Genomic DNA, 23558 nt, shown 5'->3' with positions numbered 1-23558 from the left:
CCATTTTGTCTCCATTCCAGGACCCTCTTCAGCACAATCCAGACTATGTCAATTTCCACACAACGATCCCTCTCTTGCCTCATCCATCACCCATCCAAGCAAGCCGATTCCCACCACTGCGAGTGCAGGTCCCTCACAGACGTTGCTGTGGGCAGGCTGATACACAGGAACTGAGTGCAACAGGGACCAGGCCTCTAATAAAGGGCATGAATCCCACAGCCCACGCAACCCAAATCCCTGCATGTCTTTTCTTTTACCTTATTCTCTCAGTTCTCAAGCCACATTCTGCATTTTTTTCTGACTGAGAACTTGGCTTCTCTCTCTCCTGTCTGCAGGTTAGGCCACATGTGTGACCCTGCAGGAACAGCCTGACCTACAGGGAAGTGGGAGAAGACCCTTGGTCAGGAAATGTAGTGACAGGACAAGGGGGAATGGGATCAAACTCCAAGAGGTAGAAGAGATTTGATGATGGGAAGAAGTTCTTTACTCTCAGGGTGCTTGTCTCTGACACAGGGGCCAGTGCAGAGAGGCTGTGGATGCCCCATCCCCAGCAACGTCCAAGCCCAGGTGGGACAGGGGCCGCAGCAACCTGCTCTGCTGGGAGCTTGCTCAGCTTGGAACCACATCATCTTCAGGGTCCCTTCCAAGCCAAACCATTCAAGGATTTGATCATTCTGCAGTCCCCATCTCCCTCTGCACAGCACCCCTGAAACTTCAGTGACATCACAGCTCCCAGAGGGTTCCAGGTGGAACGTCCAGGACCTGGAAACGAGCACAGCAGACACTTCACCGGCTGCCAAGGGTCAGTTGCTGCTCACCCTGCACTCTGACCCTCAGCGCTGAGCTGCTGCTGCTGCCTGGGCTTTCCCTGCCGCCGGCTCTGGAGCGCCAATCCCAGCACAATGTGCTCTTCTGTGCCAATGGAGGTACAGTGCCATGCCAGGCAGGGGGCACCCAGCTTGGGCAGGCTGCAGCCATGTGGGAATGGATGGTGTGGGACAGGAAGCCCACTGGGAGATTGTGCTGCCCCTTGCAGACTGACAGAGACACTGTGGAGGACATGGAAGTGGACCTGGGCCTGGATGAGGAAGAGATGATGGAGGTGGACTCCTCCTCTACTTCCATGTCCTCCCCTGTTGAGGACATGGAAGTAGACGAGGAGGACAACATCGAAGAGATGGAGGTGGATGAGGAGGATAACACAGAGGAGATGGAAGTTGACATAAAGGATGAGGAGGAGCCCATGGTCCTTGGATGAAGATGCAGCCCCACAGGTAAGACAGGCAGACGCTTCCCACGCCCTGCCCACACACATACTGGGTCCCCTGACGCCAGGCTGGGGCTGGGCTGGATGGCCCCGCTCAGGGACACGGTGCCCGCAGGGGGCCTGGATTGGGCTGCCACAAGCACCAGCCCCGGCCTGCCCTGTGCTTGCCTGGGGCCACGCCAGCCCTGCCAGCCCCGGCCCAGCCCCTGGGGCCCAGTTGCCAGCCCTGCTGGGCCCAGTGCTGCCAGCTGAGCCCAGCTCTGCTGCTTCCTTTTTTCCAGGACTGATACTCATGATGGCACAGATGCCACGCCTTTGTAAATACATTTGAAACTTTTGAAGATTTCTGTAAATACGTTTGAAAGTTTAGAAGATTTCTGCAAACACGTTCCTTCCATTTGAAGTTCTCTGTAAATACGTTTTGAAGATTGTTAGCCCATCGGATCCCGTGTAAATATGTTCTGTACATTGTTGGTGTTGTTGTTGTTATAACAATTGTTATAATGACACATGTTGTGTAAATCCAAGATTTGCCGATCTTTGGCAAATAAATACTGTTTCTTTTTAAAACCTGACTTCTCTTGGCCATTCCTTTGGGCACAGGCAGCCTTTGCACACTTTGGGTTCCACTTGTTCCGCGTTCCCGGGGCTGGAGGTCCCTGGGGGTGTTGGCACGGCCACACCGGGGCCTGGGGTCCATGTGCACAGGGGCTCCCACTGACACCACTCCTGGCACTGGGCACTGCTGCTCTTCCTGGCCTGGGGCACAGCGCTGTCCCCAAGAGCTCAGCTCTCACCAGCTCTCACACAGGGGGCTCTCACAGCACTGGCCCCTGCAGCCATGCCACCAAAGCTGGCAGCAAACCTTCAGCCACCCTTCCTGCTGCAGCCACAGGCACTCCTGGGCCCAGAGCCGCCGTCAGGCCACAGCCATGCAAAATCCACCTGCACGCTCTCAAGCCCACCACAGCCTTGGCAACTGGGCCACCTGCACCTGGGCTGCTGCAGGGGCTGATCTTTAAGCCTTGCAGCCTCCAAAGGCCCTGGGCTCTGCTTCCCAGCCTGCTCTGCACTGCCCTGAGCCCGCATTGTTCCAGAGACAAAAGCCAAGCCAGGGCATCCTCACTCTGCCCGCACTCCTGCTGCTGCCAGCGGCCACGGGCCCCTGGGCCCCACTTGGGTGACAGCTGCAGGGACAGGGCAGCCTGTGCTGGCCAGGGGGCACGGGGCTTTGGGCCCTGCGCCTGCTGCTGCTGCTGCTGCTGCTGCTGCTGCTGCTGCTGCTGGGGGCCATGGGCCCAACAGGTCCCCAAGCTCAACCCCTGCCCGGGCCGCTCCTTACAAAGCCCCACACTCCCCGAGCATCCCCAGCACAGCTGCCAGCGGGAAACCCCACGGGCTTCAGGAAAGAAATTCCCCATAGTGACTAAACCAAGGGGTCCAAGGGGAAAGTCAGCACAAGCTGATGTTTACAGCACCTTGACAATGCTGGCTGCAGAGCAGGTGAGATCTCCAGGGCCTCTGGCAGTGCCTGCTCTGCACGTGAGCCTGTGCGGCTGCTCCCAGTGGGACACAGCACCGGGCTCAGGCCAGCCCTCAGCCCCTCACAGATGATCCCAAGGAGCAGGCTCAGAAAGCAGTTTCAGACCACTGCCTGCAGATATTTCAAAGGACTACATGTCATTCAAGGAAGCCACCTTGCACATTTAGTATTGGTGTTGTGGCATGACAAGCCATGAAGGTGCCTCTCAATCTGCACTCAGGGCACTTCCACTGCCATCTCAAAGGGAACACAAAGGACAGGCCTCAGCTTTCAGCACTGCTGAGCTCCTCACCCAGCAATAAAGCCTCAGGACAGGCAGGAACTGAGTGCACCAGGGAACCTGGCCTCTAATAAAAGGCATGAATCCCGGTGCCCACCCAAACCAATACCTTGCATTTTTCTACATTTCCCGTCTTCTCTCATCTCTCATGTCACTTTCCCAATTCTCTCTTACTGGGAACTTGGCTTCTCTCTCTCCTGTCTGCAGATTAGGCCAAACGTGTGACCCTGCAGGAACAGCCTGACCCACAGGGAAGTGGGAGAGGACTCTTGGTCAAGAACTGTAGTGACAGGACAAGGGAGAATGGGATAAAACTGCAAGAGTTGGAAGAGGTTTGATGATGGGAAGAAGTTCTTTACTCTCAGCGTGCTTGTCCCTGACACAGGGACCAGTGCAGAGAGGCTGTGGATGCCCCATCCCCAGCAACGTCCAAGCCCAGGTGGGACAGGGGTTACAGCAACCTGCTCTGCTGGGAGCTTGCTCAGCTTGGAACCACATCATCTTGAGGGTCCCTTCCAGGCCAAACCATTCAAGGATTTGATCATTCTGCAGTCCCCATCTCCCTCTGCACAGCACCCCTGAAACTTCAGTGACATCACAGCTCCCAGAGGGTTCCAGGTGGAACGTCCAGGACCCAGAAACGAGCACGGCAGACACTTCACCGGCTGCCAAGGGTCAGTTGCTGCTCACCCTGCACTCTGACCCTCAGCGCTGAGCTGCTGCTGCTGCCTGGGCTTTCCCTGCTGCCGGCTCTGGAACGCCAATCCCAGCACAATGTGCTCTGCTGTGCCAATGGAGGTACAGTGCCATGCCAGGCAGGGGGCACCCAGCTTGGGCAGGCTGCAGCCATGTGGGAATGGATGGTGTGGGACAGGAAGCCCACTGGGAGATTGTGCTGCCCCTTGCAGACTGACAGAGACACTGTGGAGGACATGGAAGTGGACCTGGGCCTGGATGAGGAAGAGATGATGGAGGTGGACTCCTCCTCTACTTCCATGTCCTCCACTGTTGAGGACATGGAAGTAGACGAGGAGGACAACATCGAAGAGATGGAGGTGGATGAGGAGGATAACACAGAGGAGATGGAAGTTGACATAAAGGATGAGGAGGAGCCCATGGTCCTTGGATGAAGATGCAGCCCCACAGGAAAGACAGGCAGACGCTTCCCACGCCCTGCCCACACACACACTGGGTCCCCTGACGCCAGGCTGGGGCTGGGCTGGATGGCCCCGCTCAGGAACACGGTGCCCGCAGGAGGCCTGGATTGTGCTGCCACAAGCACTAGCCCCGGCCTGCCCTGCCCTTGCCTGGGGCCACGCCAGCCCTGCCAGCCCCGGCCCAGCCCCTGGGGCCCAGCTCCCAGCCCTGCTGGGCCCAGTGCTGCCAGCTGAGTCCAGCTCTGCTGCTTCCTTTCTTCCAGGACTGATACACATGATGGCACAGATGCCACACCTTTGTAAATACGTTTGAAACTTTTGAAGATTTCTGTAAATACGTTTGAAAGTTTAGAAGATTTCTGCAAATACGTTCCTTCCATTTGAAGTTCTCTGTAAATACGTTTTGAAGATTGTTAGCCCATCGGATCCCGTGTAAATATGTTTTGTACATTGTTGGTGTTGTTGTTGTTATAACAATTGTTATAATGACACATGTTGTGTAAATCCAAGATTTGCCGATCTTTGGCAAATAAATACTGTTTCTTTTTAAAACCTGACTTCTCTTGGCCATTCCTTTGGGCACAGGCAGCCTTTGCACACTTGTGGGTCCCACTTGTTCAGCGTTCCCGGGGCTGGAGGTCCCTGGGGGTGTTGGCACGGCCACACCGGGGCTGGGGGTCCATGTGCACAGGGGCTCCCACTGACACCACTCCTGGCACTGGGCACTGCTGCTCTTCCTGGCCTGGGGCACAGCGCTGTCCCCAAGAGCTCAGCTCTCACCAGCTCTCACACAGGGAGCTCTCACAGCACTGGCCCCTGCAGCCATGCCACCAAAGCTGGCAGCAAACCTTCAGCCACCCTTCCTGCTGCAGCCACAGGCACTCCTGGGCCCAGAGCCGCCGTCAGGCCACAGCCATGCAAAATCCACCTGCACGCTCTCAAGCCCACCACAGCCTTGGCAACTGGGCCACCTGCACCTGGGCTGCTGCAGGGGCTGATCTTTAAGCCTTGCAGCCTCCAAAGGCCCTGGGCTCTGCTTCCCAGCCTGCTCTGCACTGCCCTGAGCCCGCATTGTTCCAGAGACAAAAGCCAAGCCAGGGCATCCTCACCCTGCTCGCATTCCTGCTGCTGCCAGCGGCCACGGGCCCCTGGGCCCCACTCGGGTGACAGCTGCAGGGACAGGGCAGCCTGTGCTGGCCAGGGGGCACGGGGCTTTGGGCCCTGCGCCTGCTGCTGCTGCTGCTGCTGCTGCTGCTGCTGCTGCTGCTGGGGGCCATGGGCCCAACAGGTCCCCAAGCTCAGCCCCTGCCCGGGCAGCTCCTCACAAAGCCCCACACTCCCCGAGCATCCCCAGCACAGCTGCCAGCGGGAAACCCCACGGGCTTCAGGAAAGAAATTCCCCATAGTGACTAAACCAAGGGGTCCAAGGGGAAAGTCAGCACAAGCTGATGTTTACAGCACCTTGACAATGCTGGCTGCAGAGCAGGTGAGATCTCCAGGGCCTCTGGCAGTGCCTGCTCTGCACGTGAGCCTGTGCGGCTGCTCCCAGTGGGACACAGCACCGGGCTCAGGCCAGCCCTCAGCCCCTCACAGATGATCCCAAGGAGCAGGCTCAGAAAGCAGTTTCAGACCACTGCCTGCAGATATTTCAAAGGACTACATGTCATTCAAGGAAGCCACCTTGCACATTTAGTATTGGTGTTGTGGCATGACAAGCCATGAAGGTGCCTCTCAATCTGCACTCAGGGCACTTCCACTGCCATCTCAAAGGGAACACAAAGGACAGACCTCAGCTTTCAGCACTGCTGAGCTCCTCACCCAGCAATAAAGCCTCAGGACAGGCAGGAACTGAGTGCACCAGGGAACCTGGCCTCTAATAAAAGGCATGAATCCCGGTGCCCACCCAAACCAATACCTTGCATTTTTCTACATTTCCCGTCTTCTCTCATCTCTCATGTCACTTTCCCAATTCTCTCTTACTGGGAACTTGGCTTCTCTCTCTCCTGTCTGCAGATTAGGCCAAACGTGTGACCCTGCAGGAACAGCCTGACCCACAGGGAAGTGGGAGAGGACTCTTGGTCAAGAACTGTAGTGACAGGACAAGGGAGAATGGGATAAAACTGCAAGAGTTGGAAGAGGTTTGATGATGGGAAGAAGTTCTTTACTCTCAGCGTGCTTGTCCCTGACACAGGGACCAGTGCAGAGAGGCTGTGGAGAGGCCCCATCCCCAGCAATATCCAAGGCCAGGTGGGACAGGGGCCGCAGCAACCTGCTCTGCTGGGAGATTGCTCAGCTTGGAACCACATCATCTTAAGGGTCCCTTCCAAGCCAAACCATTCAAGGATTTGATCATTCTGCAGTCCCCATCTCCCTCTGCACAGCACCCCTGAAACTTCAGTGACATCACAGCTCCCAGAGGGTTCCAGGTGGAACGTCCAGGACCCGGAAACGAGCACAGCCGACACTTCACCGGCTGCCAAGGGTCAGTTGCTGCTCACCCTGCACTCTGACCCTCAGCGCTGAGCTGCTGCTGCTGGCTGGGCTTTTTCTGCCGCCTGCTCTGGAGCGCCAATCCCAGCACAATGTGCTCTGCTGTGCCAATGGCGGTACAGTGCCATGCCAGGCAGGGGGCACCCAGCTTGGGCAGGCTGCAGCCATGTGGGAATGGATGGTGTGGGACAGGAAGCCCACTGGGAGATTGTGCTGCCCCTTGCAGACTGACAGAGACACTGTGGAGGACATGGAAGTGGACCTGGGCCTGGATGAGGAAGAGATGATGGAGGTGGACTCCTCCTCTACTTCCATGTCCTCCCCTGTTGAGGACATGGAAGTAGACGAGGAGGACAACATCGAAGAGATGGAGGTGGATGAGGAGGATAACACAGAGGAGATGGAAGTTGACATAAAGGATGAGGAGGAGCCCATGGTCCTTGGATGAAGATGCAGCCCCACAGGTAAGACAGGCAGACGCTTCCCACGCCCTGCCCACACACACACTGGGTCCCCTGACGCCAGGCTGGGGCTGGGCTGGATGGCCCCGCTCAGGGACACGGTGCCCGCAGGGGGCCTGGATTGGGCTGCCACAAGCACCAGCCCCGGCCTGCCCTGCGCTTGCCTGGGGCCACGCCAGCCCTGCCAGCCCCGGCCCAGCCCCTGGGGCCCAGTTGCCAGCCCTGCTGGGCCCAGTGCTGCCAGCTGAGCCCAGCTCTGCTGCTTCCTTTCTTCCAGGACTGATACTCACGATGGCACAGATGCCACGCCTTTGTAAATACGTTTGAAACTTTTGAAGAGTTCTGTAAATACGTTTGAAAGTTTAGAAGATTTCTGCAAATACGTTCCTTCCATTTGAAGTTCTCTGTAAATACGTTTTGAAGATTGTTAGCCCATCGGATCCCGTGTAAATATGTTCTGTACATTGTTGGTGTTGTTGTTGTTATAACAATTGTTATAATGACACATGTTGTGTAAATCCAAGATTTGCCGATCTTTGGCAAATAAATACTGTTTCTTTTTAAAACCTGACTTCTCTTGGCCATTCCTTTGGGCACAGGCAGCCTTTGCACACTTTGGGTTCCACTTGTTCCGCGTTCCCGGGGCTGGAGGTCCCTGGGGGTGTTGGCACGGCCACACCGGGGCTGGGGGTCCATGTGCACAGGGGCTCCCACTGACACCACTCCTGGCACTGGGCACTGCTGCTCTTCCTGGCCTGGGGCACAGCGCTGTCCCCAAGAGCTCAGCTCTCACCAGCTCTCACACAGGGAGCTCTCACAGCACTGGCCCCTGCAGCCATGCCACCAAAGCAGGCAGCAAACCTTCAGCCACCCTTCCTGCTGCAGCCACAGGCACTCCTGGGCCCAGAGCCGCCGTCAGGCCACAGCCATGCAAAATCCACCTGCACGCTCTCAAGCCCACCACAGCCTTGGCAACTGGGCCACCTGCACCTGGGCTGCTGCAGGGGCTGATCTTTAAGCCTTGCAGCCTCCAAAGGCCCTGGGCTCTGCTTCCCAGCCTGCTCTGCACTGCCCTGAGCCCGCATTGTTCCAGAGACAAAAGCCAAGCCAGGGCATCCTCACTCTGCCCGCATTCCTGCTGCTGCCAGCGGCCACTGGCCCCTGGGCCCCACTTGGGTGACAGCTGCAGGGACAGGGCAGCCTGTGCTGGCCAGGGGGCACGGGGCTTTGGGCCCTGCGCCTGCTGCTGCTGCTGCTGCTGCTGCTGCTGCTGCTGCTGGGGGCCATGGGCCCAACAGGTCCCCAAGCTCAACCCCCGCCCGGGCCGCTCCTTACAAAGCCCCACACTCCCCGAGCATCCCCAGCACAGCTGCCAGCGGGAAACCCCACGGGCTTCAGGAAAGAAATTCCCCATAGTGACTAAACCAAGGGGTCCAAGGGGAAAGTCAGCACAAGCTGATGTTTACAGCACCTTGACAATGCTGGCTGCAGAGCAGGTGAGATCTCCAGGGCCTCTGGCAGTGCCTGCTCTGCACGTGAGCCTGTGCGGCTGCTCCCAGTGGGACACAGCACCGGGCTCAGGCCAGCCCTCAGCCCCTCACAGATGATCCCAAGGAGCAGGCTCAGAAAGCAGTTTCAGACCACTGCCTGCAGATATTTCAAAGGACTACATGTCATTCAAGGAAGCCACCTTGCACATTTAGTATTGGTGTTGTGGCATGACAAGCCATGAAGGTGCCTCTCAATCTGCACTCAGGGCACTTCCACTGCCATCTCAAAGGGAACACAAAGGACAGGCCTCAGCTTTCAGCACTGCTGAGCTCCTCACCCAGCAATAAAGCCTCAGGACAGGCAGGAACTGAGTGCACCAGGGAACCTGGCCTCTAATAAAAGGCATGAATCCCGGTGCCCACCCAAACCAATACCTTGCATTTTTCTACATTTCCCGTCTTCTCTCATCTCTCATGTCACTTTCCCAATTCTCTCTTACTGGGAACTTGGCTTCTCTCTCTCCTGTCTGCAGATTAGGCCAAACGTGTGACCCTGCAGGAACAGCCTGACCCACAGGGAAGTGGGAGAGGACTCTTGGTCAAGAACTGTAGTGACAGGACAAGGGAGAATGGGATAAAACTGCAAGAGTTGGAAGAGGTTTGATGATGGGAAGAAGTTCTTTACTCTCAGGGTGCTTGTCTCTGACACAGGGGCCAGTGCAGAGAGGCTGTGGATGCCCCATCCCCAGCAACGTCCAAGCCCAGGTGGGACAGGGGTTACAGCAACCTGCTCTGCTGGGAGCTTGCTCAGCTTGGAACCACATCATCTTGAGGGTCCCTTCCAGGCCAAACCATTCAAGGATTTGATCATTCTGCAGTCCCCATCTCCCTCTGCACAGCACCCCTGAAACTTCAGTGACATCACAGCTCCCAGAGGGTTCCAGGTGGAACGTCCAGGACCCAGAAACGAGCACAGCAGACACTTCACCGGCTGCCAAGGGTCAGTTGCTGCTCACCCTGCACTCTGACCCTCAGCGCTGAGCTGCTGCTGCTGCCTGGGCTTTCCCTGCTGCCGGCTCTGGAACGCCAATCCCAGCACAATGTGCTCTGCTGTGCCAATGGAGGTACAGTGCCATGCCAGGCAGGGGGCACCCAGCTTGGGCAGGCTGCAGCCATGTGGGAATGGATGGTGTGGGACAGGAAGCCCACTGGGAGATTGTGCTGCCCCTTGCAGACTGACAGAGACACTGTGGAGGACATGGAAGTGGACCTGGGCCTGGATGAGGAAGAGATGATGGAGGTGGACTCCTCCTCTACTTCCATGTCCTCCACTGTTGAGGACATGGAAGTAGACGAGGAGGACAACATCGAAGAGATGGAGGTGGATGAGGAGGATAACACAGAGGAGATGGAAGTTGACATAAAGGATGAGGAGGAGCCCATGGTCCTTGGATGAAGATGCAGCCCCACAGGTAAGACAGGCAGACGCTTCCCACGCCCTGCCCACACACACACTGGGTCCCCTGACGCCAGGCTGGGGCTGGGCTGGATGGCCCCGCTCAGGGACACGGTGCCCGCAGGGGGCCTGGATTGTGCTGCCACAAGCACCAGCCCCGGCCTGCCCTGCGCTTGCCTGGGGCCACGCCAGCCCTGCCAGCCCCGGCCCAGCCCCTGGGGCCCAGTTGCGAGCCCTGCTGGGCCCAGTGCTGCCAGCTGAGTCCAGCTCTGCTGCTTCCTTTCTTCCAGGACTGATACTCATGATGGCACAGATGCCACGCCTTTGTAAATACGTTTGAAACTTTTGAAGAGTTCTGTAAATACGTTTGAAAGTTTAGAAGATTTCTGCAAATACGTTCCTTCCATTTGAAGTTCTCTGTAAATACGTTTTGAAGATTGTTAGCCCATCGGATCCCGTGTAAATATGTTCTGTACATTGTTGGTGTTGTTGTTGTTATAACAATTGTTATAATGACACATGTTGTGTAAATCCAAGATTTGCCGATCTTTGGCAAATAAATACTGTTTCTTTTTAAAACCTGACTTCTCTTGGCCATTCCTTTGGGCACAGGCAGCCTTTGCACACTTTGGGTTCCACTTGTTCCGCGTTCCCGGGGCTGGAGGTCCCTGGGGGTGTTGGCACGGCCACACCGGGGCTGGGGGTCCCTGTGCACAGGGGCTCCCACTGACACCACTCCTGGCACTGGGCACTGCTGCTCTTCCTGGCCTGGGGCACAGCGCTGTCCCCAAGAGCTCAGCTCTCACCAGCTCTCACACAGGGAGCTCTCACAGCACTGGCCCCTGCAGCCATGCCACCAAAGCAGGCAGCAAACCTTCAGCCACCCTTCCTGCTGCAGCCACAGGCACTCCTGGGCCCAGAGCCGCCGTCAGGCCACAGCCATGCAAAATCCACCTGCACGCTCTCAAGCCCACCACAGCCTTGGCAACTGGGCCACCTGCACCTGGGCTGCTGCAGGGGCTGATCTTTAAGCCTTGCAGCCTCCAAAGGCCCTGGGCTCTGCTTCCCAGCCTGCTCTGCACTGCCCTGAGCCCGCATTGTTCCAGAGACAAAAGCCAGGCCAGGGCATCCTCACTCTGCCCGCACTCCTGCTGCTGCCAGCGGCCACGGGCCCCTGGGCCCCACTCGGGTGACAGCTGCAGGGACAGGGCAGCCTGTGCTGGCCAGGGGGCACGGGGCTTTGGGCCCTGCGCCTGCTGCTGCTGCTGCTGCTGCTGCTGCTGCTGCTGGGGGCCATGGGCCCAACAGGTCCCCAAGCTCAACCCCTGCCCGGGCAGCTCCTCACAAAGCCCCACACTCCCCGAGCATCCCCAGCACAGCTGCCAGCGGGAAACCCCACGGGCTTCAGGAAAGAAATTCCCCATAGTGACTAAACCAAGGGGTCCAAGGGGAAAGTCAGCACAAGCTGATGTTTACAGCACCTTGACAATGCTGGCTGCAGAGCAGGTGAGATCTCCAGGGCCTCTGGCAGTGCCTGCTCTGCACGTGAGCCTGTGCGGCTGCTCCCAGTGGGACACAGCACCGGGCTCAGGCCAGCCCTCAGCCCCTCACAGATGATCCCAAGGAGCAGGCTCAGAAAGCAGTTTCAGACCACTGCCTGCAGATATTTCAAAGGACTACATGTCATTCAAGGAAGCCACCTTGCACATTTAGTATTGGTGTTGTGGCATGACAAGCCATGAAGGTGCCTCTCAATCTGCACTCAGGGCACTTCCACTGCCATCTCAAAGGGAACACAAAGGACAGGCCTCAGCTTTCAGCACTGCTGAGCTCCTCACCCAGCAATAAAGCCTCAGGACAGGCAGGAACTGAGTGCACCAGGGAACCTGGCCTCTAATAAAAGGCATGAATCCCGGTGCCCACCCAAACCAATACCTTGCTTTTTTCTACATTTCCCGTCTTCTCTCATCTCTCATGTCACTTTCCCAATTCTCTCTTACTGGGAACTTGGCTTCTCTCTCTCCTGTCTGCAGATTAGGCCAAACGTGTGACCCTGCAGGAACAGCCTGACCCACAGGGAAGTGGGAGAGGACTCTTGGTCAAGAACTGTAGTGACAGGACAAGGGAGAATGGGATAAAACTGCAAGAGTTGGAAGAGGTTTGATGATGGGAAGAAGTTCTTTACTCTCAGCGTGCTTGTCCCTGACACAGGGACCAGTGCAGAGAGGCTGTGGATGCCCCATCCCCAGCAACGTCCAAGCCCAGGTGGGACAGGGGTTACAGCAACCTGCTCTGCTGGGAGCTTGCTCAGCTTGGAACCACATCATCTTGAGGGTCCCTTCCAGGCCAAACCATTCAAGGATTTGATCATTCTGCAGTCCCCATCTCCCTCTGCACAGCACCCCTGAAACTTCAGTGACATCACAGCTCCCAGAGGGTTCCAGGTGGAACGTCCAGGACCCAGAAACGAGCACAGCAGACACTTCACCGGCTGCCAAGGGTCAGTTGCTGCTCACCCTGCACTCTGACCCTCAGCGCTGAGCTGCTGCTGCTGCCTGGGCTTTCCCTGCTGCCGGCTCTGGAACGCCAATCCCAGCACAATGTGCTCTGCTGTGCCAATGGAGGTACAGTGCCATGCCAGGCAGGGGGCACCCAGCTTGGGCAGGCTGCAGCCATGTGGGAATGGATGGTGTGGGACAGGAAGCCCACTGGGAGATTGTGCTGCCCCTTGCAGACTGACAGAGACACTGTGGAGGACATGGAAGTGGACCTGGGCCTGGATGAGGAAGAGATGATGGAGGTGGACTCCTCCTCTACTTCCATGTCCTCCACTGTTGAGGACATGGAAGTAGACGAGGAGGACAACATCGAAGAGATGGAGGTGGATGAGGAGGATAACACAGAGGAGATGGAAGTTGACATAAAGGATGAGGAGGAGCCCATGGTCCTTGGATGAAGATGCAGCCCCACAGGTAAGACAGGCAGACGCTTCCCACGCCCTGCCCACACACACACTGGGTCCCCTGACGCCAGGCTGGGGCTGGGCTGGATGGCCCCGCTCAGGAACACGGTGCCCGCAGGGGGCCTGGATTGTGCTGCCACAAGCACCAGCCCCGGCCTGCCCTGCGCTTGCCTGGGGCCACGCCAGCCCTGCCAGCCCCGGCCCAGCCCCTGGGGCCCAGTTGCCAGCCCTGCTGGGCCCAGTGCTGCCAGCTGAGTCCAGCTCTGCTGCTTCCTTTTTTCCAGGACTGATACTCATGATGGCACAGATGCCACGCCTTTGTAAATACGTTTGAAACTTTTGAAGAGTTCTGTAAATACGTTTGAAAGTTTAGAAGATTTCTGCAAATACGTTCCTTCCATTTGAAGTTCTCTGTAAATACGTTTTGAAGATTGTTAGCCCATCGGATCCCGTGTAAATATGTTCTGTACATTGTTGGTGTTGTTGTTGTTATAACAATTGTTATAATGACACATGTTGTGTAAATCCAAGATTTGCCGATCTTTGGCAAATAAATACTGTTTCTTTTTAAAACCTGACTTCTCTTGGCCATTCCTTTGGGCACAGGCAGCCTTTGCACACTTGTGGGTTCCACTTGTTCCGCGTTCCCGGGGCTGGAGGTCCCTGGGGGTGTTGGCACGGCCACACCGGGGCTGGGGGTCCATGTGCACAGGGGCTCCCACTGACACCACTCCTGGCACTGGGCACTGCTGCTCTTCCTGGCCTGGGGCACAGCGCTGTCCCCAAGAGCTCAGCTCTCACCAGCTCTCACACAGGGAGCTCTCACAGCACTGGCCCCTGCAGCCATGCCACCAAAGCAGGCAGCAAACCTTCAGCCACCCTTCCTGCTGCAGCCACAGGCACTCCTGGGCCCAGAGCCGCCGTCAGGCCACAGCCATGCAAAATCCACCTGCACGCTCTCAAGCCCACCACAGCCTTGGCAACTGGGCCACCTGCACCTGGGCTGCTGCAGGGGCTGATCTTTAAGCCTTGCAGCCTCCAAAGGCCCTGGGCTCTGCTTCCCAGCCTGCTCTGCACTGCCCTGAGCCCGCATTGTTCCAGAGACAAAAGCCAAGCCAGGGCATCCTCACCCTGCTCGCATTCCTGCTGCTGCCAGCGGCCACGGGCCCCTGGGCCCCACTCGGGTGACAGCTGCAGGGACAGGGCAGCCTGTGCTGGCCAGGGGGCACGGGGCTTTGGGCCCTGCGCCTGCTGCTGCTGCTGCTGCTGCTGCTGCTGCTTGGGGCCATGGGCCCAACAGGTCCCCAAGCTCAGCCCCTGCCCGGGCAGCTCCTCACAAAGCCCCACACTCCCCGAGCATCCCCAGCACAGCTGCCAGCGGGAAACCCCACGGGCTTCAGGAAAGAAATTCCCCATAGTGACTAAACCAAGGGGTCCAAGGGGAAAGTCAGCACAAGCTGATGTTTACAGCACCTTGACAATGCTGGCTGCAGAGCAGGTGAGATCTCCAGGGCCTCTGGCAGTGCCTGCTCTGCACGTGAGCCTGTGCGGCTGCTCCCAGTGGGACACAGCACCGGGCTCAGGCCAGCCCTCAGCCCCTCACAGATGATCCCAAGGAGCAGGCTCAGAAAGCAGTTTCAGACCACTGCCTGCAGATATTTCAAAGGACTACATGTCATTCAAGGAAGCCACCTTGCACATTTAGTATTGGTGTTGTGGCATGACAAGCCATGAAGGTGCCTCTCAATCTGCACTCAGGGCACTTCCACTGCCATCTCAAAGGGAACACAAAGGACAGGCCTCAGCTTTCAGCACTGCTGAGCTCCTCTCCCAGCAATAAAGCCTCAGGACAGGCAGGAACTGAGTGCACCAGGGAACCTGGCCTCTAATAAAAGGCATGAATCCCGGTGCCCACCCAAACCAATACCTTGCATTTTTCTACATTTCCCGTCTTCTCTCATCTCTCATGTCACTTTCCCAATTCTCTCTTACTGGGAACTTGGCTTCTCTCTCTCCTGTCTGCAGATTAGGCCAAACGTGTGACCCTGCAGGAACAGCCTGACCCACAGGGAAGTGGGAGAGGACTCTTGGTCAAGAACTGTAGTGACAGGACAAGGGAGAATGGGATAAAACTGCAAGAGTTGGAAGAGGTTTGATGATGGGAAGAAGTTCTTTACTCTCAGCGTGCTTGTCCCTGACACAGGGACCAGTGCAGAGAGGCTGTGGAGAGGCCCCATCCCCAGCAATATCCAAGGCCAGGTGGGACAGGGGCCGCAGCAACCTGCTCTGCTGGGAGATTGCTCAGCTTGGAACCACATCATCTTAAGGGTCCCTTCCAGGCCAAACCATTCAAGGATTTGATCATTCTGCAGTCCCCATCTCCCTCTGCACAGCACCCCTGAAACTTCAGTGACATCACAGCTCCCAGAGGGTTCCAGGTGGAACGTCCAGGACCCGGAAACGAGCACAGCCGACACTTCACCGGCTGCCAAGGGTCAGTTGCTGCTCACCCTGCACTCTGACCCTCAGCGCTGAGCTGCTGCTGCTGCCTGGGCTTTTTCTGCCGCCTGCTCTGGAGCGCCAATCCCAGCACAATGTGCTCTGCTGTGCCAATGGAGGTACAGTGCCATGCCAGGCAGGGGGCACCCAGCTTGGGCAGGCTGCAGCCATGTGGGAATGGATGGTGTGGGACAGGAAGCCCACTGGGAGATTGTGCTGCCCCTTGCAGACTGACAGAGACACTGTGGAGGACATGGAAGTGGACCTGGGCCTGGATGAGGAAGAGATGATGGAGGTGGACTCCTCCTCTACTTCCATGTCCTCCACTGTTGAGGACATGGAAGTAGACGAGGAGGACAACATCGAAGAGATGGAGGTGGATGAGGAGGATAACACAGAGGAGATGGAAGTTGACATAAAGGATGAGGAGGAGCCCATGGTCCTTGGATGAAGATGCAGCCCCACAGGTAAGACAGGCAGATGCTTCCCACGCCCTGCCCACACACACACTGGGTCCCCTGACGCCAGGCTGGGGCTGGGCTGGATGGCCCCGCTCAGGAACACGGTGCCCGCAGGGGGCCTGGATTGTGCTGCCACAAGCACCAGCCCCGGCCTGCCCTGCGCTTGCCTGGGGCCACGCCAGCCCTGCCAGCCCCGGCCCAGCCCCTGGGGCCCAGTTGCCAGCCCTGCTGGGCCCAGTGCTGCCAGCTGAGTCCAGCTCTGCTGCTTCCTTTTTTCCAGGACTGATACTCATGATGGCACAGATGCCACGCCTTTGTAAATACGTTTGAAACTTTTGAAGAGTTCTGTAAATACGTTTGAAAGTTTAGAAGATTTCTGCAAATACGTTCCTTCCATTTGAAGTTCTCTGTAAATACGTTTTGAAGATTGTTAGCCCATCGGATCCCGTGTAAATATGTTCTGTACATTGTTGGTGTTGTTGTTGTTATAACAATTGTTATAATGACACATGTTGTGTAAATCCAAGATTTGCCGATCTTTGGCAAATAAATACTGTTTCTTTTTAAAACCTGACTTCTCTTGGCCATTCCTTTGGGCACAGGCAGCCTTTGCACACTTGTGGGTTCCACTTGTTCCGCGTTCCCGGGGCTGGAGGTCCCTGGGGGTGTTGGCACGGCCACACCGGGGCTGGGGGTCCATGTGCACAGGGGCTCCCACTGACACCACTCCTGGCACTGGGCACTGCTGCTCTTCCTGGCCTGGGGCACAGCGCTGTCCCCAAGAGCTCAGCTCTCACCAGCTCTCACACAGGGGGCTCTCACAGCACTGGCCCCTGCAGCCATGCCACCAAAGCTGGCAGCAAACCTTCAGCCACCCTTCCTGCTGCAGCCACAGGCACTCCTGGGCCCAGAGCCGCCGTCAGGCCACAGCCATGCAAAATCCACCTGCACGCTCTCAAGCCCACCACAGCCTTGGCAACTGGGCCACCTGCACCTGGGCTGCTGCAGGGGCTGATCTTTAAGCCTTGCAGCCTCCAAAGGCCCTGGGCTCTGCTTCCCAGCCTGCTCTGCACTGCCCTGAGCCCGCATTGTTCCAGAGACAAAAGCCAAGCCAGGGCATCCTCACCCTGCTCGCATTCCTGCTGCTGCCAGCGGCCACGGGCCCCTGGGCCCCACTCGGGTGACAGCTGCAGGGACAGGGCAGCCTGTGCTGGCCAGGGGGCACGGGGCTTTGGGCCCTGCGCCTGCTGCTGCTGCTGCTGCTGCTGCTGCTGCTGCTGCTTGGGGCCATGGGCCCAACAGGTCCCCAAGCTCAGCCCCTGCCCGGGCAGCTCCTCACAAAGCCCCACACTCCCCGAGCATCCCCAGCACAGCTGCCAGCGGGAAACCCCACGGGCTTCAGGAAAGAAATTCCCCATAGTGACTAAACCAAGGGGTCCAAGGGGAAAGTCAGCACAAGCTGATGTTTACAGCACCTTGACAATGCTGGCTGCAGAGCAGGTGAGATCTCCAGGGCCTCTGGCAGTGCCTGCTCTGCACGTGAGCCTGTGCGGCTGCTCCCAGTGGGACACAGCACCGGGCTCAGGCCAGCCCTCAGCCCCTCACAGATGATCCCAAGGAGCAGGCTCAGAAAGCAGTTTCAGACCACTGCCTGCAGATATTTCAAAGGACTACATGTCATTCAAGGAAGCCACCTTGCACATTTAGTATTGGTGTTGTGGCATGACAAGCCATGAAGGTGCCTCTCAATCTGCACTCAGGGCACTTCCACTGCCATCTCAAAGGGAACACAAAGGACAGGCCTCAGCTTTCAGCACTGCTGAGCTCCTCTCCCAGCAATAAAGCCTCAGGACAGGCAGGAACTGAGTGCACCAGGGAACCTGGCCTCTAATAAAAGGCATGAATCCCGGTGCCCACCCAAACCAATACCTTGCATTTTTCTACATTTCCCGTCTTCTCTCATCTCTCATGTCACTTTCCCAATTCTCTCTTACTGGGAACTTGGCTTCTCTCTCTCCTGTCTGCAGATTAGGCCAAACGTGTGACCCTGCAGGAACAGCCTGACCCACAGGGAAGTGGGAGAGGACTCTTGGTCAAGAACTGTAGTGACAGGACAAGGGAGAATGGGATAAAACTGCAAGAGTTGGAAGAGGTTTGATGATGGGAAGAAGTTCTTTACTCTCAGCGTGCTTGTCCCTGACACAGGGACCAGTGCAGAGAGGCTGTGGAGAGGCCCCATCCCCAGCAATATCCAAGGCCAGGTGGGACAGGGGCCGCAGCAACCTGCTCTGCTGGGAGATTGCTCAGCTTGGAACCACATCATCTTAAGGGTCCCTTCCAGGCCAAACCATTCAAGGATTTGATCATTCTGCAGTCCCCATCTCCCTCTGCACAGCACCCCTGAAACTTCAGTGACATCACAGCTCCCAGAGGGTTCCAGGTGGAACGTCCAGGACCCGGAAACGAGCACAGCCGACACTTCACCGGCTGCCAAGGGTCAGTTGCTGCTCACCCTGCACTCTGACCCTCAGCGCTGAGCTGCTGCTGCTGCCTGGGCTTTTTCTGCCGCCTGCTCTGGAGCGCCAATCCCAGCACAATGTGCTCTGCTGTGCCAATGGAGGTACAGTGCCATGCCAGGCAGGGGGCACCCAGCTTGGGCAGGCTGCAGCCATGTGGGAATGGATGGTGTGGGACAGGAAGCCCACTGGGAGATTGTGCTGCCCCTTGCAGACTGACAGAGACACTGTGGAGGACATGGAAGTGGACCTGGGCCTGGATGAGGAAGAGATGATGGAGGTGGACTCCTCCTCTACTTCCATGTCCTCCACTGTTGAGGACATGGAAGTAGACGAGGAGGACAACATCGAAGAGATGGAGGTGGATGAGGAGGATAACACAGAGGAGATGGAAGTTGACATAAAGGATGAGGAGGAGCCCATGGTCCTTGGATGAAGATGCAGCCCCACAGGTAAGACAGGCAGATGCTTCCCACGCCCTGCCCACACACACACTGGGTCCCCTGACGCCAGGCTGGGGCTGGGCTGGATGGCCCTGCTCAGGAACACGGTGCCCGCAGGGGGCCTGGATTGTGCTGCCACAAGCACCAGCCCCGGCCTGCCCTGCGCTTGCCTGGGGCCACGCCAGCCCTGCTGGGCCCAGTGCTGCCAGCTGAGTCCAGCTCTGCTGCTTCCTTTCTTCCAGGACTGATACACATGATGGCACAGATGCCACACCTTTGTAAATACATTTGAAACTTTTGAAGATTTCTGTAAATACGTTTGAAAGTTTAGAAGATTTCTGCAAATACGTTCCTTCCATTTGAAGTTCTCTGTAAATACGTTTTGAAGATTGTTAGGTCATCGGATCCCGTGTAAATATGTTTTGTACATTGTTGGTGTTGTTGTTGTTATAACAATTGTTATAATGACACATGTTGTGTAAATCCAAGATTTGCCGATCTTTGGCAAATAAATACTGTTTCTTTTTAAAACCTGACTTCTCTTGGCCATTCCTTTGGGCACAGGCAGCCTTTGCACACTTGTGGGTTCCACTTGTTCAGCGTTCCCGGGGCTGGAGGTCCCTGGGGGTGTTGGCACGGCCACACCGGGGCTGGGGGTCCATGTGCACAGGGGCTCCCACTGACACCACTCCTGGCACTGGGCACTGCTGCTCTTCCTGGCCTGGGGCACAGCGCTGTCCCCAAGAGCTCAGCTCTCACCAGCTCTCACACAGGGAGCTCTCACAGCACTGGCCCCTGCAGCCATGCCACCAAAGCAGGCAGCAAACCTTCAGCCACCCTTCCTGCTGCAGCCACAGGCACTCCTGGGCCCAGAGCCGCCGTCAGGCCACAGCCATGCAAAATCCACCTGCACGCTCTCAAGCCCACCACAGCCTTGGCAACTGGGCCACCTGCACCTGGGCTGCTGCAGGGGCTGATCTTTAAGCCTTGCAGCCTCCAAAGGCCCTGGGCTCTGCTTCCCAGCCTGCTCTGCACTGCCCTGAGCCCGCATTGTTCCAGAGACAAAAGCCAAGCCAGGGCATCCTCACCCTGCTCGCATTCCTGCTGCTGCCAGCGGCCACTGGCCCCTGGGCCCCACTCGGGTGACAGCTGCAGGGACAGGGCAGCCTGTGCTGGCCAGGGGGCACGGGGCTTTGGGCCCTGCGCCTGCTGCTGCTGCTGCTGCTGCTGCTGGGGGCCATGGGCCCAACAGGGCCCCCAGCTCAGCCCCTGCCCGGGCAGCTCCTCACAAAGCCCCACACTCCCCGAGCATCCCCAGCACAGCTGCCAGCAGGAAACCCCACGGGCTTCAGGAAAGAAATTCCCCATAGTGACTAAACCAAGGGGTCCAAGGGGAAAGTCAGCACCAGCTGAGGTTTACAGCACCTTGACAATGCTGGCTGCAGAGCAGGTGAGATCTCCAGGGCCTCTGGCAGTGCCTGCTCTGCACGTGAGCCTGTGCAGCTGCTCCCAGTGGGACACAGCACCGGGCTCAGGCCAGCCCTCAGCCCCTCACAGATGATCCCAAGGAGCAGGCTCAGAAAGCAGTTTCAGACCACTGCCTGCAGATATTTCAAAGGACTACATGTCATTCAAGGAAGCCACCTTGCACATTTAGTATTGGTGTCGTGGCATGAGAAGTCATGAAGGTGCCTCTGATTGTGCACTCAGGGCACTTCCACTGCCATCCCAAAGGGATCACAAAAGACAGGCCTCAGCTTTCAGCACTGCTGGGCTCCTCACTCAGCAATGAAATCTCAGGAAGAGGAGGAATTATGTGCTCCAGAGATTCTGGACTGCAATAAACGGCATAAATTTCACAGGCTATCTAACCCAATGACTTGCATGTCTCTTTTTCCTCTTTCTCTCATCCCTCATGTCACTTTCCCCAAACCGTACCATTGCACATATGGCCGAGGCATCAACCATTAGGATATTCTTACACCTTTATGCCAGCCTAGCTAAGGCAACATTAGTTTGAGCAGAAGCTCAAATCATTTTGCATGTTGCAGTACAAGATGTCATCACCGCAGTACGGGAGAAAGGTTTTTAGATTGCAGCAGATAAATTCCAAAAGACAGTGTCCTGGAAGTAGCCTGGCCTAAAAAGCGCAAAGAGAACCATCACACTCCAAACACAGCCAATCAAGGACAACCCAAAGACTTTGCCAGAACTCCACAGGCTGTGTGGAAGCTGTTTTGATGTCGTGGCATGAGAAGCCATGAAGTGCTCTGAAAGTGCACTCAGGGTGCTTCCACTGCCATCCCAAATGGAACACAAAGGACAGGCCTCTGCTTTCAGCACTGCTGAGCTCCTCATCCAGCAATGAAGTCTCTGGAAGATGCAGGAATTGAGTGTACCAGGGAACCTGGCCTCTAATAAAAGGCATGAATACCACAGCCCACCCAACCCAAAGCCTTGTATAACTGTACCTTTTTCTTCTTCTCTCTTCTCTCGTGTCACCTTCCCCATATTCTCTGTCCGGGAGTTTGGCTTCTCTCTCTCCTGTCTGCAGGTTCAGCTGCACATGTGACCCTGCAGGAACAGCCTGACCTGCAAGCAAAGGTCACGTTATTTCAGAGCACTTCACTGCTCCAGCTTGGGGAGGAACTGGGAACTGAAGACATGTGCTCCTCCTTGGGAGCAGCTCCTCCCCATCCTGCACAGTGAGGAGTGGGATATCTACCACTGACCTCCTCCCATGCAGCAGCACCCCTGAAGTGCTGCTTTTCCCTCCCAGAATTGCCACCCTGAGCCACCCAAGGTGTCCCTCCGCTGCCAGGCTGGCTCTGATCCACAGTGGAGGTGGAACCCTGAGCCCAGCAGACACTGATTCCCTCCCTTCTAGCCCAGGTCCTAGCAGAGCACTAAAACTCCACACTAGGAGTGGATTTGGAGGCTACATGGAGAAAAGGGAATTATGTCTGATTAGGGCAGACAGAATAAAATGCAGCTGCCAAAGGGAAATCAAAGCATCCCGCAGAGTACAGCCAGGTATGCTGCACATCAAGGCTGTGCTGGTGTAGAAATACTGTATTAAAAGGAATTTATGATCACTACTATCTGCCAACAAAAATACACAGAATACATTAACCTTCAGTTTTAAATGCAGAAAAGTTAGGAAATTCAGAGTGGTTTTCACCAAACACATCTCAATGGCCAGCCCAGCACTGGGATCAAAGGGAGGCAATATTTTGTTGCTACCTCTTGATGGCATTTCTTCTTCTCCTAATGCAGGAATTCTGCCTGCCCAGGACAGCAAGGATGCAGGTGAACAGCCACAGAGCTGCTCACAGATGGACAGACAGACCAAAGCTGCTCATCTTCCCCCTTCTGAGGAGGATTTCTTATTCAACCTTTACTTTCTCTCTTCCTTTTACCTAAAAAGATACTTGGGATAGAGTAACAGCTTGCAGGAGACAGGGAGCATCTCCTACCAAAGGGAAGTGAAGGCAAGGGTAATTATTTTGTAGAATAAGTACATGTACTCACAGATAAAATCTCTGATCTTGGGAACAAATGGATCGATCCCTCGCTGTTCAAGACCAAAGAGACATTTCCCTGATCAAAGGATCTGGTCCCTCCTGTGTAAGACTGGGATGTTTGTCACAATTCACACACAAACATTTCAAAGCCTGTAGTCATCCAATAGGTATAAATGCTTTTAGAAAATGCAGGAAAATCCATCTTGGAGGATTTCCTATTAAAACAAGGTTTGTATTTCTGGTAGACTCCCTTTCTCTCCATCAGTCCTGTCCACTGGAAGCTGCATTGGTTGCATATGTGAGAGGACAGGTGTGATTATCTCCCCATTTTAGGGGAGGATAGGCTACATGTTCCTCCTCCACACTTGGAATGCTTTCCATGGACAGATCCCAACCTTCTCCTGCTCCTTAAATTTGTGATACACAGGACCTTTAATCTCTGTCTATCTATGGGAGCATCCTCCCACGCTGAGAGATCGGGCTCTGCAGGAATTTGGTGCCCTCACCAATGTGTGCCCCTTGCTGGCGGTGGAGTGCTGGTCAGAAAGGAGTTTGTAGGATCTCCATGAAAAGGCCAACATCACATCTCCCGTCCCGGGCTCAGGCAACACCAGGACAGGGCTCTGCCAGCAAGGAAAACACAGCCAATGCTGACCTGCTCTAGTGGGAGATGTCCCTGCCCACAGCAGGGAGGTGGAACAAGGTGAGCTGTGAGGTCCCTTCCAGGCCAGGCTCTGAAGGATGAAATGCCATTGCGGGCTGAACGGGAGGTGGGAGGACGATCCCCTCCTCTGCAGACACAGCCAGGGCCCGGCTGCCTCCCCCCAAAGCCCAAAGCGTTCCTGACCGTGCCACCAGCGCTGGGCAGGCCAGGTCACAGCCCCAGCAGTGGCTGTGGCAGCTCTGGGCTGTCACACAGCCGGGAATGGCCCCTGACAGGGAGCACAGCACAGCTCCAGCTGCATCCAGCCACAGCAGCCTGCCAGGGAGGGGAAGGAGGTGGATGGAA

General features: G+C 56.5%; 1 protein-coding gene across 1 annotated transcript in view; it reads right to left on the bottom strand.

Moving 5' to 3' along the window:
- Positions 1-21580, bottom strand: part of LOC134434742 (nucleotide exchange factor SIL1-like) — a 42101-nt gene extending 20521 nt beyond the window's left edge. Inside the window, exon 1 of the mRNA XM_063183362.1 lies at positions 21497-21580. The gene's annotated coding sequence lies outside the window, so the exon portion shown is untranslated. The remainder of the gene's footprint in view (positions 1-21496) is intronic.
- Positions 21581-23558: the final 1978 nt, after the last annotated feature.

This window comes from Melospiza melodia, unplaced genomic scaffold, assembly GCF_035770615.1.
Source record: "Melospiza melodia melodia isolate bMelMel2 unplaced genomic scaffold, bMelMel2.pri scaffold_46, whole genome shotgun sequence".
Taxonomy (NCBI): Eukaryota; Metazoa; Chordata; class Aves; order Passeriformes; family Passerellidae; genus Melospiza; species Melospiza melodia.
The sequence above is the reverse complement of the archived record's forward strand: the minus strand, read 5'-3'. Positions and strand labels throughout refer to the sequence as shown.